The 21,047-nt window shown below is 34.7% G+C and overlaps 1 protein-coding gene across 5 annotated transcripts in view; it reads right to left on the bottom strand.

Annotated features, from left to right (window-relative positions):
- The window catches only part of rbfox3a (RNA binding fox-1 homolog 3a), a 756,006-nt gene that overhangs the window by 643,423 nt on the left and 91,536 nt on the right, over positions 1-21,047 (bottom strand). For all 5 annotated transcript variants that reach the window (XM_056469067.1, XM_056469069.1, XM_056469070.1 and 2 more), the window contains exon 2: positions 4,606-4,712. The gene's annotated coding sequence lies outside the window, so the exon portion shown is untranslated. The remainder of the gene's footprint in view (positions 1-4,605; positions 4,713-21,047) is intronic.

Genomic DNA, 21,047 nt, shown 5'->3' with positions numbered 1-21,047 from the left:
TGAATCAGCAACCTTCTTACTGTGAGGCAACAGTGCTAACCACTAAGCCAACGTGCCACCCCATAAATAACTAAATTAATAAAATAAATAAATACAAAATGTAAATTAAACAGCACCATTTTCAGCTTTTACTTTGAAAAAATTCTACAACAGCATACATTATTACAATAGTGTTTAAAGGATCAAGTGACACAATCTTAATTACTACAGGTAAGAAAAATTCAAGTGAGCCTAAATGACCTTTTAAAATAAGCAACAAATCTTTCTAATAATATTCATCAGTGTAACTGTTTACTGTAATCCAGGGGCGTTGCTAGACATAAAGCTCTACTGGGGCATATACAACATAAAGGTAAGTATAATTATAAATAAATAACAGTATTATTGTTATTATACAATTATTCTAAATAAATAACAGAAATTAATGTAACTGGAAAACAATCTAAAGACAGATATGGAGTGATGCTAAGATAATTTAAGAAATCTTTTGCATAAATATTAATTTCATTAGAATGAAATTCTATTGACAATTCTATAGAATACAAATAAAGATCTTTTATAGAATTATAAAGATCTTTTATAGAATTGTGTGCGGTCTTACCCGACTTATGTCCGAGAATTAGGTTTATTAAGTCTTAACTCCCTTACTCATTATCTTTCCTTTTTGCTTCATATAAAAATCTATCAGGAGCCATGCTTAGTATAAATAAGATCACCATCATGTTATTTAAAAACTTTGTTTTGTCGAATTGCAACACTCACTGCGTGTCGACAACCTTTGGTTTCACAACGCATGAGAGGCGCGTGAGCAGCGCGGCTATTTTTCCGGTGTGCATGTTCACAACCAGGAGTTTCACCGGGAGCAGAGTAACATGTCAGCATCAATCAGGATGGTGTATGGTTTTTTGCGCACATGCTCAGTTTGCTTTTTGATTAAATTTCATTGCTTTCATCAGCGTTGGCTCAGTTGCACATAGAGAATAACGTCTTTACTCTGGGATTACCGCCCTTAATAAATACACTTGCATATAAAATAAGACGCATCTCAAAGCATTTACTGTGGCGGCGAATTTTACTGGGGCACGTGCCCCAGTAAATGGAGTCTAGCGACGCCCCTCCAGTAATCAAATGTGTGCAGATTTGGCTGTCATTACTTTGTAAATTTAACTTGATCTAAACACCAGTGACATGTTACATTCTATGCATGTCATTAACACCTTTTTTTTTTCTTATGATGACCCTTTCTAAACATGCATAGCAAAGTGTCAAAATTAAGGAAGAAACACAACTTGCTGGCACAGCTGACTGACTGATTTCTTGACAAATCCATCAATAATATGCCAATGCTCTTTGAGTCTTTCTTTCTTTATCTTCTTTTTTTTTATCAGTGCTCTACTCTCTCATGAAGTTGCTTTGCTGTCTCTCATGCTGAGTTTGGGAAATGAGCCTCTCTATACCAATTTGTCCTGGACTTCCAGCCCACTGTCCCTGATAGACCACCTGCCCAGGGTCTCTCATCGCTCCCATGCAGGGGGTGGCAGTGTCCTCCATGGGCCCTAACCCCCAAACCCCACTGCCTTAATGGCCACCACGTTGCCCTATCGTGCCAGGCAGCCAAGCATGGCTGTGCTCCACCAGACGCCAACACTTTCTTGGAATGCTAATGACCCTCTTCCATTCCCATCTTCCAGACACTGAGCCAACCCTTCCCCCACAGTCTGTTGTTTCCGTCAAACATCCATGCAAAGAATGACAGTTTGTAATAAACGGCTCCTATTACGGGAATGAGTCTACAATGCACGTATTTGGGGAAAATTATGAGATTCAGACAAACATTTCAAGAGGGTCTTTTCACTGTGAGCGGCTTTTAGCTGGTCGTGCACTTGACTGTCGCACTGCGTGAGTTCAGTAGCTCAAGTGCACTTACAGACACTTCTTTCCCCACACCCTCACCCCACCGCGTACTCGGGCTGAATGAGAAACTAGCATCCCCTTGGGCACATTCATTCCTAGGGTGACTGGAGCAAGTGGAGATTGGAGTCCGTATTTACTTAAAATGAGAACACATTTAGAATTGGAAGGGAGGAAAACAGGAACTGCAGCCAGTTACTAACATACCCTCGATACTAATTCAAGTGGCTCTTGATATTATTCAAAGAGGTTCTTAAAAGCTGACTGTGTTTTTGGTGTTGGATGAAAGCAGTTATTAAACCCTGTGTTCAACCCGAAACAACAACTTTTTTTGTATTATTAAATGAGAGTGTCGTTTGTATTACACATGAAATACTCATGGAACACATGTGAAGCACAAGTGAAACATGGGGTTTTGTCAATTTTCATGACACTGCACATACTGTAATGTGTGAAGCTCACAGTGTTTGTTTTATTTTTACATAAATCTACTACTATTAAATTACCCTAAAAGACTAGTACTCCCCTGCAACAGTTTATTGATGCGTAAAGAAAAGTATTACAAACATGGTATACATGTATATGTGTAGTATAGTTATTAAATGTGTACTTGTACTTGTAAGTTTCTTCCTCTAACATGGATAATTCAGAATCTAAAGAAAAATATAATTAAATTATATGGTTTAATTGTTACACTATTTTGATTGTTCCCTTTATACGTTCAGTGGACTTTATCTATGCTTATGATTGCATTCTGTTTAAAAAAACAATGCCTTCAAATGAAAACTTAAAATCCCATAGGCCCTATCAAACACCCGGTGCTATAAAGCGCAAGACGTGAATGGTGCAAATTGTTGCTTTTTTCAAACCAGCGAAACAGTAATTTCACATTTTGCACCACGTTGTTTAAATAGCTAATCCACTTGCGTCATTTTGTGGACTCATGGGTTTGCTGGTCTAAAAGAGAGGTGTGTTAAAATGCATTGTTGGTACGTTGTTACTTTGAGGAACTGAAATAGACCCTGCTATTGACCAACTTAAAGCTGGTTTAAAGTCCAGAGCAGAGCGCATTAGTTATGCGGCTATGGGGCTCCAAACGATTACACATTGCTTAATACAAACAGGATGTACAGCAATATACAAATATCTTTACATGTGAAAAAAAAAATAAAATAAAGGGTTAAAATGTTACAAAAATTATTAGTTTCTACATAAACCCAAAAACATGCATTTTTCACCTCGGGGGTTTAGATTTGTCCACCTGTCGGGTTTTGGAAATGTATGCATCACCATTTGGGGCATAAGAATAGGACGAGTGTTTGGATAATACACACTTCATTATTGTTAATTTATTTGTTTTCTGAAAATTAGAACTTAATTTAGAAATAGTTTTAAAACAAATATTTGCGCTTAAACAAAATTACAAAATGTAATATATAAGCTAATGGATGTCTTCAGTGGCCTCCGCAATTTCCACTATTTCCTTATCCACGAAAGTAAAGGAGTAAAGTAAAGAGTGAAAGTAAATAAAGAGAAAGTAAAGAGGCCGGATGGAAAAGGCTCCTTCTTTATCCTCGTTCTGCAGATGGTCTGTTTAACTGTTTTCTCGCTATTGAAGCATTCAGTTTTTCCACTAATAAAGTCCGCCATGTAAATAGCAAATACGCCATGGCGCGATGCAACTGATTCTTAAAGGAAATGGAAGATGAGACTCTGATTGATTTAATGCATGTTATGCTCAAAACACAACCATAACTCATTAAGAGAATAAGCACAACCCTTTTAGGCCTTGCACCAGGGTGCAGGCCTTATTTTTTCTGTACTTAAAATAGCAAAAGTGGATTCAGACATGCCATTAATGCCTTTGTGCCATGTACTTTAGACTTTGTGCCTAGATCATTAAAACAGAGCCCTATGTGTGTATGTGTCTTTTCCCCCAATTACACAAAAACAGTATTTTGGAAGTCTGAAAAATGCATATTTTTAAACATGGGCTTCAAATTGCATGCTTTTGCAAATTATACTCTTATCATGCCTTGGTAATTGTGTCAAAAATCCAATTTTGTGAAAACAGTGATTCCATGTGTTGTGTTAGAGTACTTGACAACTAAAACAATGGCAGATTAAAAGACCAAATGCCGGTTCTTCAATGACTTTAAAAAGTAAAATTCCCAACTACTGAACTGGATTACACAGTACACCATTTTTAATTGCTTTGGCAAACACATGTGCAAAATAATTATTTTGGCAATTTTATCTTGTATACCAAAAATAAAATACAAATCTATAAATGCAAAAGTTAAACGTAGGGTTTTTTTCATTGCACCATTGACATGTAAGAGTATTACTAAAGTATTTGTAGATTGTGAGGAGATCTTAGCAGGTAGCAAACTGATAATTGTTATGGTTGAAGTTACTTACATGTATAATTAATAGAATGTTCAACAAAATAAAGCATCACCATTTTAAATTCTTGTCATTTGTGATGGTTGTGTCAAATGTTCAGCCTCAAATGTTGCTTTACAAAACCAAAAGATGCAAACACTGTATACTACTTGGAAAACTACAAGTACAGCATTGAAACAAATGAATCTTGCAAATAACATACTGTATACATACTATGCAACACTCCCTTAGCAGTTACTTCTAGCGTATACTATGGAAATAAATGTGAGCTTTTTTCTGTGTGCCTACCAGATCAGAGAAGTCTTGTATTCTTCCGGGAAGTAGACTGCTTGTTCTCCACTGCTATCAGAGACTAGGCTTCAACTGGCAGCATTCCTTCTTGTCTGAAGAGGATTCTGAGGAAAATAATGCAGAGATGAAAACAAACTGTGAGATATAAAGAATTATATGCATCGCCATTAAAAAAAAAAGTGTCATAACTCATGCCAAAAACCAATGCTGTTAAAAAACTAAAGCAAAATATGAACTTGTGCTAAACAGGATTTTTTTTTGTCTTATTGTAACTGCTTTAGCTTTAAAATCCTTTTAATGGGATCATCAATCATTTTAAAATATTTTAACATTTATTGTTTGTTATTGCAAAGCATCGTTACTCCAGTTTTCATTGTCACATGCTTCTTCAGGAAACATTATATGATATTCATTTGTTTATATTCTAATGATCAATGTTGACTGGTTTGTCTCAAGATTTTTTTTTATTAAATTTCATCATATGATGAAGATTGTTCCTAGCCACTGAGATCACTACTGGCTTGCTTGGTTTGAGATTTGTGGAGCTGCGCATCGTTGAAGTTACTCTTCAGTGTTTTGGCTTTTAGCAGTGACATTGACATTATTACCCTAAACTGAACTTCAACTGTGAAACTGGACTAAAGCAGTTTCAGTTTACTAGAACTTCATCTATGCCAGAGATGCCCAAAAGTTGGCCCATGGCAACCTTTGAATTGGCCCACCATCCCGTCTGAGAATGGTTTAGAGATTGTCATTTCAAATTTAATTGAATTGTTAAGCTACAAAAAAGCTATCTGAAACTAAATGTTTCAATTTAAATGGTGTAAATGAATCAGATTTAGTTTAAAACGTACAGAGGACAATGTAGAGACTTTGGTGAGCGAATCAAGGCAAAGGCAGCTTCTGCTTGACTAGTGTATTTAGCATTAAACTCTACTGTGTTATAAATGTGATTATGTTTTCATTGCAACAAGTTTTAATTTAAAAAAATGTTATACTGCATTAGTTAATATGATTCAAAGTAATGTTTTCTATTTATTTTTTAATATTATGAAAGGAATTAGGCAATTACCCATGGAAACTTTTATCTTCAGCCCACAGATATCAGGTTTTTGGCCCTTCATGCGAAAAAGTTTGGGCACCCCTGATCTATGCTAAGCTGCTTTGACACAATCTACATGGCAAAAGCAATATAGAAATAAATATGAAAAAATATGTGATGCTTAATATTCATGTAGAAAATAAAATAGAAAAATGCAGAATGCTTTCTGTGAGGGTGGAGTTTACGGATAATGTTGATAAGAGGACAGAATATACAGTGTAACAATCATAAAGTCTATGGAAAGTCCCATTAAGCATGAAAACCCAACATGTATGCGTGTCTGTGTGTGCGTTTAATGTTAGTAAGTTGTTGTTTTTTATTGAATAAATACAGATCTAGAAAAAATTAAGAGACTCTTGAATTTGGCATTAATATGTTTGTTTAATAAATCTGTATGTGTGCTAAATTTGCACAAATTATACATACAACCTTAGCTAGCAAACAGCGAAAACCTAATTTATGACTTATAACCTGCTGAACTGACTAGTAATTTGACATCATTACACAACACAGTTGAGTTTTACCTGCATTTGATGAATGGCAAGTGTTAAATTAAAACAGTGATTGTAAGGTCTAAATACAACTGCAGTAGCATAGTTGAATTCAGAATTGTTAGCCCCCCTTTGAATCTTTTTTCTTTTATTTTGGCTAGAATGAAAGGAGTTTTAAATTTGTTAAGGATCATTTAAGGTCAAAATTATTAGCCCCTTTAATATCTAGTACAATATTATTTACTGTCATCATGGCAACATTAAATTAATCAGTAATTAGAAATGAGTAATTAAAACTATTATGTTTAGAAATGTGTTGAAAAATCTTCTTTCCATTAAACAGAAAAAAATAAACAAGGGGCTAATAATTCAGGGGGGACTTCATATATATATATATATATATATATATATATATATATATATATATATATATACATACACTAATCTATAAGGCCTATAAGTGAGCAAAAAGTGGACTTTGATTTCTTATATCTACATGTTACTGCACCAAGCACAGTATTTTTCTCTCTCTCTTTCTCTCTCTGCTCTCCTGGATGGACACCATGCTGGAGGTCATCGATGATGCTGACGGAGAAAAATATAAGGGTTTTCAAACAGTGTGGAAGCCTGAGGCAGCAGGCAGGCTCGGGTCAGCCCTCTGCCGTGCCCAAACAGAACTATTCATTTCATTGCCCTTGTACCAGCATGAATTCAGCTCTGAACATTTGTTCTGTCTCTTTTTCTAAGTCTCTCACCTTTCTTTGTACCCCGGGTCTGCGGTGCATTTGAACTGCATCTAACCGAGACTGTTCTCTCTCTCTCACCTTAACACACCTTTAACAGTCATTCTCCTGGGACGCTTATTGCTACAGCTCTACAGTCTGTACTCTGCTTCATTCTCTTCCAGCGCTCCAGAAGAAGAAGAAGAAAATTTGGCTTGTTAAGCATCTCACGCATGCCTCAATTCTAAAGGAATAGCTCAGCCAAAAATGAAACTTGTGTATTGGTTTCTGTCCTCTGTTGAACACAAAATAAGATGAAGTGTGTTGAAATTTGGTGGGCATTTAATGGCTACCAATTTACAACATTTTTTATATCTTTTTTTGGATGAACAATCCTTTTAACAGACAAACAAATAACTACAATATCATACAACTGACTTTCCTATTATCCAATTTGAAGCCCCAAACTATAACTTGGATGACATGGAATCTAAGCTGCAGAAATGTTTAAAATATTCAGCCGATTTCCATCAGTTTTTGAGCCATCATTCCATCATTCAATGTATTTTCTACTTATGTAAATGTGCTGAATAGGCATGGGCCGGTATAATAACCTTGGATAAAAATACCACGGCATCACGAGATCACAGTATTGTGATTACTGCTCTCTTTTTTAAATGTCTGGGTAAAACAAAACAAACAAAAAAAATCCCCATTGAACACAATTTTTTTTAAGAAACATAATATTTTGGAACAGTAGACATGTCAGGCTTAATAGTTAAAATAAATAAATAAATCACTGACTTCTGCTCTATTCAATAGTTTGAAAAATGTAGATTTCTTTACAACACATAAAAATCTATTTAAAAATTCCTTAACATATACCTTGGGAACGGTTTAACAGAACATGTTAGCGGTATTAAAACCTTGACTTTTCCAAACCTCAGTAAACCTTGAAACCGGTTATCATCCCATGCCTAGTGCTGAAAGTGAGTTTGGAAATCTTTATGTCTTTTAGTAGATACTGTTGAAGTCAGAATTATTATACCCCCTAAATTATTGGCCTCCCTGTTTATTTTTTCCCCAATTTCTGTTTAACGGAGAGAAGATTTTTTTAACACATTTCTAAACATAATAGTTTTAATAACTCATTTCTAAAAACTGATTTATTTTATCTTTGCCATGATGACAGTAAATAATATTTGACTAGATATTTTTCAAGACACTTCTTTACAGCTTAAAGTGACATTTAAAGGCTTAACTAGGTTAATTAGGTTAACTTGGCAGGTTAGGGTAATTAGGCAATTTATTGTATAACGATTGTTTCTTCTGTAGACTATCGAGAAAACAATATGTAGCTTAAACGGGCTAATAATTTTGACCTTAACATATCTATATTTTTTAAATTAAAACTGCTTTTATTCTAGCTGAAATAAAACAAATAAGACTTTCTTCAGAAGAAAAAAATTTATCAGACATACTGTGATAATTTCCTTGCTCTGTTAAACATCATTTGGGCAATAATTAAAAAAGAAAAAAATAGGTTTAATAATTCTGACTTTAACTGTAAATGTGCTGAATGTGTTGAAATTTATATTTGTTTTTTATTAGTAATTTCAGCAATGATATTGAATACTACTGAAATGTTTAAATGATTTATGTACAATAGAGTTTGAATTTTTTTTATGCATCTTAGTAGATTTATTATATGATATAGATTTACTAAAGCTTTGTTTACCAAAACAAGAGGTGCTAATTGGATTCGCATTGTATTCGCCCTTTTTTCTATGTTAAGTTTTCAGTTCCTATGCTCTCAAAATCAAAACTCCCCAAATTTTTTTACAATTTTTACAAATTTCTGCACAGAAATACCAAATTAAAGATGTTAAAAAGTCTGATTATGTTTGACTCTTTCCATAATCCAAACCTGACCAATTAATGACCCAACAATGTGAAATTAATTCAGTATCAATCACAATCTTTTCCCACAAAAAAATGAGGAAAAAAAATGCCGCCCTCAGCTGTAAACAGCACAAATCTGTCTTCTCAATCGCTTGATCAAGGTATCTGTTCTCCAAAGTGTTTCGAGAGCCAGCAGCTTTGGGGCAGACAGCTTTGAAGCCCCTGGAAATACAATGGCAGCGCTGAGAAAAGCTCCATTTTAGCTCCCCGTGTCCGCCCCTCGTCGCTTTTCTGGCAGCTCGCACAATCCCTCTCCTCCAACATGCCTTCCAAAAATAAGGACAGACGATCTCAGGATTCTTTAATGAACTGTCAAGCGCCTCAGCTCCAGGGTGTACACAAAGATAGGCACCTCAGCAGAGCTCAAACTTACTGTACAGAATTGAGTAAAAGAGAAACCTGCAGAAAAGGCTTTCACCTGAGTATTTCCAGCTCGTTGTTCTCTGGTTTATGTCAGAGTAAGCAATCTGAAGTGTTATTGCTCAAATGTTCATTTGCTTGTGTTTTTCTATTGAACTTTGAAGTGTTACTCATAACTGAAAATCTAAGGTGACGCAACTCACACAATGTCATTTTGCACAGCCAGTCCGCAATGATTCAATTTTGTGTGCGTAAGGGAAAAAATGAACAGTTTTCAGTGAATTATTTCAAATCGAGTTTTCTGATTGTGTCTGAAAATTGTGAAAAACAGACTGCACAGAACAGTAAAACAGCAAACCAGATGATGATGCACAAAAAGAGACAGCAGCCTTACCTGTGTGTAATATAACCTACTGTATGTCAGTTTTCAATTTCATATTATAGACGTTTACTGTTGTGTTTGATTTTAATAAAAATCACATTTTATTCATTATTTATGGAAATATATCTCTCAAATAGTTTACTGTTTAAACTTCACAAGCACCATTGAAAAATCAGTATATATGAACGGTTGAATCACTATATCCAGATTTAACATCAAAACACAAGAAAAATTGAGCTCTACACTGGTAATTGCTAATTGGCTAATTGCAGTAGAATAATGTACAAAGTGTCAAACTACAAACTATCCTGAGCTGTGATGACAATCATCAGAAACATAAGGCAAAACATATAAAAAAAAATAGAATAATTTAACATTAGAAAATTCAACAAAGCCCTAATGTACAAATCTGATAACAACAAAGTAACATAAAATTTTTATTAGAATACTGTCAAATTTAAACTGTCACAATTATGAGAATTTCTACAGATTGTAAACAGTGGACCCAAACCTGGACCATCAAATATATAAATTCACTAATGTTGATCCTGGACCATCAAATGTATAAATTCACTAATGCTGATCCTGGACCATCAAATGTATAAATTCACTAATGTTGATCCTGGACCATCAAATATATAAATTCACTAATGCTGATCCTGGACCATCAAATGTATAAATTCACTAATGCTGATCCTGGACCATCAAATATATAAATTCACTAATGCTGATCCTGGACCATCAAATGTATAAATTCACTAATGCTGATCCTGGACCATCAAATATATAAATTCACTAATGCTGATCCTGGACCATCAAATGTATAAATTCACTAATGCTGATCCTGGACCATCAAATATATAAATTCACTAATGCTGATCCTGGACCATCAAATGTATAAATTCACTAATGCTGATCCTGGACCATCAAATATATAAATTCACTAATGCTGATCCTGGACCATCAAATGTATAAATTCACTAATGTTGATCCTGGACCATCAAATATATAAATTCACTAATGTTGATCCTGGACCATCAAATATATAAATTCACTAATGTTGATCCTGGACCATCAAATATATAAATTCACTAATGTTGATCCTGGACCATCAAATATATAAATTCACTAATGTTGATCCTGGACCATCAAATATATAAATTCACTAATGCTGATCCTGGACCATCAAATATATAAATTCACTAATGTTGATCCTGGACCATCAAATGTATAAATTCACTAATGCTGATCCTGGACCATCAAATATATAAATTCACTAATGCTGATCCTGGACCATCAAATGTATAAATTCACTAATGCTGATCCTGGACCATCAAATATATAAATTCACTAATGCTGATCCTGGACCATCAAATATATAAATTCACTAATGCTGATCCTGGACCATCAAATATATAAATTCCCTAATGCTGATCCTGGACCATCAAAAATATAAATTCACTAATGCTGATCCTGGACCATCAAATATATAAATTCAATAATGATGATCCTGGACCATCAAATATATAAATTCACTAATGCTGATCCTGGACCATCAAATATATAAATTCAATAATGATGATCCTGGACCATCAAATATATAAATTCACTAATGCTGATCCTGGACCATCAAATATATAAATTCACTAATGCTGATCCTGGACCATCAAATATATAAATTCAATAATGATGATCCTGGACCATCAAATATATAAATTCACTATTGCTGATCCTGGACCATCAAATATATAAAACTCACTAATGCTGATCCTGGACCATCAAATATATAAAACTCACTAATGCTGATCCTGGACCATCAAATATATAAATTCACTAATGTTGATCCTGGACCATCAAATATATAAATTCAATAATGCTGATCCTGGACCATCAAATATATAAATTCACTAATGCTGATCCTGGACCATCAAATATATAAATTCACTAATGCTGATCCTGGACCATCAAATATATAAATTCACTAATGCTGATCCTGGACCATCAAATATATAAAACTCACTAATGCTGATCCTGGACCATCAAATATATAAAACTCACTAATGCTGATCCTGGACCATCAAATATATGAAATTCACTAATGCTGATCCTGGACCATCAAATATATAAAATTCACTAATGCTGATCCCGGACCATCTAATTTTCTGTGCAACACAAATTCCTAAACATTAGACTAACATTGACAGGTGTATAGACAGGTGTATATTAAACTAAAATCAACAGGTGTAAAACATGTTTAAAAAATCTTAAACCAGGCTAACTAGTCAAATACTTCAATCAACAGCTTAACCTGTCACATGACAACCTGTCATGTGATTCAGTGTTTTTTAGCATAATAAAAATGTCCAGCATGATTTTATATAGACGACGCAGTGGTGCAGTAGGTAGTGCTGTCGCCTCACAGCAAGAAAGTCGCTGGGTCGCTGGTTTGAGCATCGGCTGGGTCAGTTGGCTTTTCTGTGTGGAGTTTGCATGTTCTCCCTGTGTTCACGTGGATTCCTACGGGTGCTCCGGTTTCCCCCACAGTCCAAAGACATGCGGTACATGTGAATTGGGTAGGCTAAATTGTCCATAGTGTATGAGTGTGTGTGGATGGTTGTGGTTGGAAGGGCATCCGCTGCGTAAAAACGTGCTGGATAAGTTGGCGGTTCATTCCACTGTGGCGACCCCACATTAATAAAGGGACTAAGCCGAAAAGAAAATGAATGAATGATTTTATATATCTGAACAATTGTGCCACTTCTAGCCCTGACAAACAGACATCCAAAAAAAAACAAGACAGAAAAGAACAGCCTTGTAATAATAATAAAAAAATAATTAAATCCAACCAAAACAAGGTGTTTGTTAAAGACAGTAGTTTGTTTGAACCTGAAGACTGAACATGCCTCCACATACACACTCGCATCCACACATGCCCACAAAAGATGTTACCACACAAAAAAGCAATGTACAATTACTTTGTGATAAAATACCCACACATTAGCATAATAAAGAACAATATGCCAGCTTAGCACAACTCTAATGATAGAGCGCTGAAAATAGAGCCGAGCTACGAGCGACTGAAACTGCATGAAAACTTGCAGACAGACATTCAGCAAGCACAATTTGATAAGCTGCCGAAGAAAATTGTTTGTTTATTAAACAGTCAATAGCAGCAGGTTATAACAAACCCAAACAACCTTCTGTTTTCTCAGCAATGCTGATTTGATTTGGACTGATTTTTTTTTTTCATTTTGGCATTTGAAAGTCTGCTATCATGGCAGAAGAAGCAGCTCATCCAGAAAAGGGATGTGAGGATTATACACATGTGTGTTATTTGTGCTCTGCTGCATTTTCCGTGTCAGCTCTCCTGACATCAGCGCCTGCAAGCGAGTTTCTAGTGAACGGAGCCACAGATTTATTTATTTTTTATTTATTTTATTTTTTCTGTTGTCTGCGCAGCAGCCTGACACAGCGTCTACAGCGGACATGAACAGCGCGTCATAGCCCGTCAAAACAAAACAGCTCCCATTGTAATCAATGACACATCTACACTGGAAGAAGCATCTATTGCTGCAGACTGAAATGCATTTTTAGCTGATGGGGTATATTTTTAACTACATTTATTTCCTGTTCAGCTCAAATAAACATTAATTTTAATAGTAAATACTTTATTTTAAATTTAATACATAAAATCTACTATTCGATTATAAATATTACAGTACATTTACTATTTATACATATACAATGTGAAAATTGCAGTTATTAATCTAACTTTTGTGATATGGTCAGGCACAGAACAAGAACTAGACTCATTTACACCTTTTATAAATTAAAAAATTCCTTCTATTAAATTTACGACAGAAAAGAGCACAGATTCTGTCATTTTTTTGAATGTAAAAATAAGTAGAGTAAATAAGACATTACAAACAACAATATATCGAAAACCAATGGATAAAAACACTGTATTATCTATGGACAGTTACCATTCCAGTCCACAATAAACTGAGTTTGCCAGTCAGTCATTTGCGTAGACTGAAAAATATGTGGAAGATTTTGATAAACAGAAAAACCCATTATTTTAAAGATTTCATTCAAGAGGATATCTGCAAAGTTGGTTGAATTATGCACTAGGTAAGGTAAATAAATTACATCAACAAGATATTAAAAAAAAAAACCTACTAAGAAATTAAAAGAGTTTTCAGTAAATTGCTCTTTAAGATTTAACGAACAAAGACATTTTATTAAATCAACAATCCATAAATATTGGCATTTATTATCTTCAGACGAATCTTTAAATAATAAATTTCAACATCATTCACAAGATCACAAAATTTAGCAGACATGATTATTAACTCTGATATAGTTAGAAATAAGAAATCCACTTTCATACAAGGTTGTTTTCCGTGCAGAAATTGAGCCGCATGTCAGAAATGGATAAAGTGTAAAGAATTTTTGAGTCCAGCAACAGGTAAAAATATAAAATAAAAAAATATGTATTACCTGCTCTACATGTAATGTGGTCTACATGTTAAAATGTCCGTGCCAAAAGATATATATAGGGAAGTCATCACGTCAGTTTAAGTTGCGAATTGGTGAACATAAATCAAGTATACAACGACAAGATATAACTTCGGCAGTATCAAGACATTTAATAGATTTTGGACATGACAATAAACAACTAGAACACATAGGAATCGAATAAGTATTTGAGTCACATAGGAGGTAATCTGAATATAAGATTATTACAAAGAGAAGCATTCTGGATTCATAAAATTAAAATCACTTACACCAAGAGGAATGAATGAGGAACTGGACCTTTCTGTGTTTCTTTAACGGTTTGTTGTTTAACTATAATATTGTGAATCATGCATTTTGAAGATGTAATGATACAAATAATGAGATTGATGTAGACATGAATAATGATGATAATCCATTTGCTATTTTCCAGTGAAATAATGTTTTTGAAGGTAAATATTTATTGTGTGGTTAATTATGGTATATTTAAATGAAAATTAGATTGTTTTTATCATCGAGTGGCCGTCTAACTAATGACGCAATGTGATTAATTGTGGGAAAGAAGGGTGAGAGGATTGTGTCACACACTGTGGAAGGCATTGTGCCGAAACATTTGTGTTTTGTATCGCCTGAAGAATGTAAAATAAAACTGTGCGGAGCAATTTTTTAATGAGTGCGAATCATGACCTTCTAAGTTATTTATCTAACCCATAATATTACACGTTTTATTTTATATTTTATTATTTATAGGTATATATTTTGATCACATTTTGAACCTAACTCGCATTGATCCCTCCATGGCCTGGCCCCTGAGTATATTTCTGAGTTAATTAATAAGCCTGTGAGATCTCTTCGCTCTAACTCTATTTGACAGTTCCGCAATCATGTTTGAAATGTCGAGAAATGATAGAGCTTTTTCAGTAGCAGTTTCAAGACTTTAGAATGATCTTCCACTCTCCTTAAGAATATCTCCTACTTTGGAGTAATTTCAGAAGTCACTGAAAACACACTTACTGTATATCCTTTAGCTTTTAGCCATGTGTTGTAAGTTTATGTACGTTTTGCATACAGTATATTATGTACAGCACTTTGGTACCCATTGTGGTTGGTTGAAAGGGCTCTAGAAAAAAATTGAGTTGAGTATTATTATTATTATTATTATTATTATTATTATTATTATTATTATTATTATTATTATTATTATTATAAATGCATTTAAATAAACACAAAATTAAACCCCACATTTAAGTAAATAAATGAAAACTGTTTAATTTGATTACTTGCATGCCTTAAAATTAAATTACATTTCAATTTATTAAAACTGATATAATCTTTCTGGGATGCTGACTTCAAAACTCAATCTTAAAAATACCTCATAAAATATTTAGCTTTTACTCCAAACTCACTTGATAACTTTAGCCAATGTTTAAAATAAATCCTTATGTGATATGATTCTGTTCTCGTGTGTCTATTAGTCATGCTGGATCTATTAAAACATTTAAATCCTCTGTTTATAATGTAATGCTATGATATGAGGATTTTCTGCTCATTTCAGATTCAGACCCTAAAAGGATACAGTGTTGTCTATTACTATTTACTCACCTTTAAGTAGCTGCAAACCTTTATGAGTTATTTTCTCTGTTGAACAAAAAAGAACATATTTGGAAGAACGTTGTAGCCTGCGACCATTAACTTCCATAGCAGGAAAAATAACAACTATGGAAAGCCACTGGTTACAGGCTTTCAGCATTCTTGAAAATATCTTAAAGAAACTCAAAGGGCCCTATCATACACCAGACGTGTTTGGCGTCTCATAGGTTTGCCGGTCTAGAATGGAGGTGTGTTAAAGCTTTTACTCCAAACTCACTTGATAACTTTAGCTGATATTTAAAATAAATCCTTATGTGATATGATACTGTTCTCGTGTGTTTATTAGCCACGCTGGATCTATTAAAACATTTAAATCCTCTGTTTATAATGTAATGCTATGATATGAGGATTTTCCGGGTTTCTTCTTCATGGATATTTGGAGCACCTTCAGGCTTTTGTGAATATTTACTACTGATCACAGAACCATACTTCCCTTGCAAGATGTGTGACAATTACTGCTTTGCTTGATCATGTTTGTGATTTCATTTAAATAAATTCATTACGGATCACATATAATAATTTACTGTCAAACACGGTGTGTGTATCATTCCACTCAAAAAAAAAAAAACTGCAACCAACATTCCGCTTTAGTTTGATTCTGTTTGAGAAGGGCAATCAGTTCTGTGCCAGTGCCCTCACCACAGATTGACATGCTCTCAAGTGGCCTCTACAGCCACAGCAAACTTTGACCCACTGCCTACTTCCTTCAGTCGTAACCCCCCCTCTCCATTGCTGGCACCACCAGCCAAGCCTGTGCTGCTGGAATCCAGTGAAGTGAGACCACTGTGAAAAATTCATTCCGCAGCTTCTAAAAAGCGCTTTGATTCTTAAACCAGGAGTGCTCGAAGTCCCGCTGTCCTCAAATAACCCGCATCTACAAACCAATCTGCTCTGAACAGCGATATGCTGAGATTGAGTTAATGACGGCCTCAAATCAATGGAGCCTGCTGATCTGGACAGTCAAAGAGAATTACAGCAAGATAGAACTGAAAGATGATCTGATATGTGTATCAAACCGTTTACATTCTTCACAACAAAAATGTTATTGGAACATGGCCGCGGATGCTAATCATGTAAGAAGATTGATTGATAGGAATGGATTAGATTTTTCTGACTTTTTTAATACTTTCTAAATGAATTAATATGGGGCGTGGTTGGCACTGTCACTGATTCGAGCCCCAGCTGGGTCAGTTGGCATTTCTTTGTGGAGTTTACATGTTCTCCCTGTGTTTGTGTGAGATTTCTCCAGGTGCTCTGGTTTCCCCAAAAGACATGCGCTATAAGGTCCAAAGAAATTCACTATAGGTGAATTTAATGAACTACATTGTCCGAAGAGTATGAGTGCATGTGTGAATTAGAGAGTGTATGGGTGTTTCCCAGTACTGGGTTGCAGCTGAAAAAACATATCCAACATTCGCTGCGTAAAACATATGCTGGAATAGTTGGCGGTTCATTCCACTGTGACGACACCTGATAATCAGGGAATAAGCCGAAGGATATTGAATGAATGAATAAATAAATAAATATGGTCACACTTTAAAATAAAGTTTCATTAGATAATGTTTATAATAATTATTAAATATTTAAAGTCATTCATATTAAGACAAAAAACATTACATGAAATGGTTTTTTATAATAAATACAGCACACTTAAAGCATTTACAAACAGTGACTTTTCTTAAAGATAGCACTCATGCAGTCTAATAACTGACCGTTACATTGTAAACTAAAATAATATTAATGACCCTTCAAGTAAACTGAATATTACTTGATCAGAACTAAACTACTCTGGTCACACTGCTCATTTCAGATTCAGACCCTAAAAGGATACAGTGTTGTCTATTACTATTTACTCACCTTCAAGTAGCTGCAAACCTTTATGAGTTCTTACCTCTGTTGAACAAAAAAGAACATATTTGGAAGAACGTTGTAGCCTGTGACCATTAACTTCCATAGCAGGAAAAATAACAACTATGGAAAGTCACTGGTTACAGGCTTTCAGCATTCTTGAAAATATCATAAAGAAACTCAAAGGGCCCTATCATACACCCGGCACAATAAGGCACCAGACGTGTTTGGTGTCTCATAGGTTTACCTGTCTAGAATGGAGGTGTGTTAAGGCGCATTGTTGGCATGTTGCTATTATAAGGAGCTAAAATAGACTGCGCAATTGACCAGCTGAAAGCATTCCAAAGTCCAGAGCAGAGTGCGTTAGTTGTGCGCCTTAAAATAGTACACTTTGCTTAATATACACAGCATGTTCAGTAATAAGCAAACATCTTTAGATTTGAAAAAGAATTTAAGGATTAAAATAAAACAATTAAAATATTACAAAAATTATTATTTTCTACATAAATATAAAAACCCTTATTGCTTTGCCTTCTTCATGTCGGGGGGCTTTTTTTAAGTTAATTCATGACAACTTGCTTTTGTATAATGTTATTATTATTAGTAGTAGTATTTATTATATGCATATTTATATTTGTTTTAATAAAAAACAAGCTTAGATTTGTCAGGTTTTGGACCATATGGGCTTAGCTGTGTTTGGATATAACTCCGTTGACCACACTTCGTTATTACTACTAATTTATTAGCTTGCTGGAAATTAGAACTGAATTTAGAAATAGTTTTGAAACAAATATTTGCGCTTAAAATTAAATATGTAGGCTAATGGATGTCTTCAGTGGAGTTAGTACAACACCGTTTCCTTATCCATGAAAGTAAACGAGTAAACGAGTAAAAGTAAAAGTGAAGAGAAAGAGAAAGTAAAGGGAATGGGTGATGAGTCTTTCATTGGTTTAATGCATGTTATTCTCTAAACACAGAACTTGGTCCACACGTAAACTGTGCGCATAAATCCGCAGATTTCCACAGATTTTTATCCTATCATTGAGTGTATTTATTTACTTGTGTAAATTTATATTTATTGATATTATATATATATAATAAAATATATATAAAATTTATATTTATTCGATATTATATATAATATATATTATATTTATTTATATTAATTTAAGTAATATTATTGACTAATATAAGAATGTTCATATGAATTATTTAAAATACAGTTTGTAAAGTAATATTTTCTGACCTGCTTTGTTTACCAAAAAGCTGTATCTAATTGGATATGCATTGTGAACAATAAATAAAAGTTAAAAAGGTATTATTTTTTTTATTTCAATCATTAAGTCTTTAGTTTTGATACTCCCAAATCATTCCACATAAATCCGCAGATTTTTTACAAAATTCTCAGCAGAAATAGCAAATAATGTCCACAGATTCTGTCTGGCCCTACCCATAGCTCCTTAAGAGAAAAAGCACAACCCTGTTAGACCATGTGCCATGGTGCAAACCTTATTTTTCCATCCTTAAAATAGCAAAAGTTGATTCAGACACACCCTTAAGGCTTTTGTGCCATGTGCCTCAGACTTTGCGCCTAGATCATTAAAATAGAGCCCATAGAGTTTTGAAACAAGTAAATGGTGGGTAAATGTTTTTAATTGTGAATTTTTTAGGGGGTGAACTATCTCTTTCAGAATCAGCATAACAATTATTTGCTCAGGAATCAGATTGATTGCACTAGGTTTTGCCTAAACTAAACAGCTCATAAGAGTCATTTATTCTGAAGTAAATGGGAATTTCAAGATTATTTGGTTCCACATTTTCATAAAACACGCAACCATTGTTCTGTGCCCAACACTAGATGGCAGTCATTAGGGCAAACAGCTGGGTTACTCATCATACAAACATTGCTTTTCAGGCTCTAGATTGTTTTAGAACATTAGCCATGCATTACATAGGGATCCCTGCCTGATAGACTCTGTCTTTCTTTCTCATTAAACGAGTCGAGAAGATTCAATTAAGAATATGTCAAGGGGCCTGAGGTGCTTCTTATATATAGCTTAACTCCAGTTGGTAAACAACTCCTCGCCTGTTTTCCTGGTTTGGTTTAAACTCAAATCTCAGAGGACACACTAAACTGCACCAACAGTGGCTACACCGATGGAAGAAAAAAAGTGCGCACGTAGAAGCCAAGGGTCCCCAGAAACCCTCTTGTGCATGTATAAAGGATTTAAAGAGAATAAAATGCAGCTAATTAAAATAGTGTTTCCGTGAGATGTTAATGAGGTTTTTGTTACACTTGGGTGGACGTCCTTACATGATGTAGTTCTAATCCCACTGAGTCAGTGCTCTTTGTCCTTGCATAGCTGGCAGCTATAATCCGCAAAAAAAGATTCAGTCAAACATAATTACCGAGCAGTCACATCTGCACATTCAGAAAGTCACCGCATTACTCATCATCAACATCGGCCTTTTTATTCCAATTTTTGTCATTAAAAACACCTAACCGTGCACAGCATCTTCCCTCAGTTTGTGTCTCTCTCATGACTGCGTTCTCATTGCCGACGTCTGGCTCATTTCAAATGAAGCATGTTGCGGTAATGAGCCCATGATGATATCAGCCGTCATGTGTAACCACACATCAGAATGTCAGCAGTTCTGCTGCGGGCTGAAGGTGAGGGGAGCAATAACGACGTGTTTTTGTAAGGCTTCCGCCCACTCTCTGGTGCATTGGGCCCCTGTGAGCGTGCAGGCCCCGAGGGAAAGCTCCAGACGAAGGCTGGATTGCACTTACTCCTCGACAGATTGCGTGTTTATGCTACTACGTTAACACAGTGTCCTAATCAGACGCGATGCAACATGACGCTGTGACACACCATAAAACATATTCATCCCATGTTAATCCTAACCATTCATGATGGCAATCATGGATCCTAAAGCTCAAACGACAGCATGCAAACTTAATAAATGAAAGTGACTCAATATTTCTGCTGCCATATTAGTTTTGGATAAATTATTATTTGTAGTGTTACTGTAATAGTCCGGGTAAGTCAATAAAGTATTAGCTCATAATTATGGATTTTTCCATCAGGTGATACATTTTTTATGATGATATTTCAGAATCAGAATCAGTTTTATTGCCAAGTGTGCTCACACACACAAGGGATTTGTTTTGGCTACAGAAGCTTCCAGTGTACATAAAGTGACAAGTGACAACATAAAATAAATATGGAAAAAAAAATGATTACATTTGATGATGTAATGTGAAATATTTTAGAAGAGTTGATGTAGAAGCGAAGACAAGATTCCACCCTGAAAAAGAATTCTACAAAATTAATTGGATTAGTCCCTTATCAGGGGAATGAACCGCCAACTTTTCCAACATATGTTTTACACAGCGGATACCCTTC

The sequence above is a fragment of the Danio aesculapii genome, chromosome 12 (assembly GCF_903798145.1).
Source record: "Danio aesculapii chromosome 12, fDanAes4.1, whole genome shotgun sequence".
Classification (NCBI taxonomy): Eukaryota; Metazoa; Chordata; class Actinopteri; order Cypriniformes; family Danionidae; genus Danio; species Danio aesculapii.
This window is presented reverse-complemented; position numbering and strand designations above follow the sequence as displayed.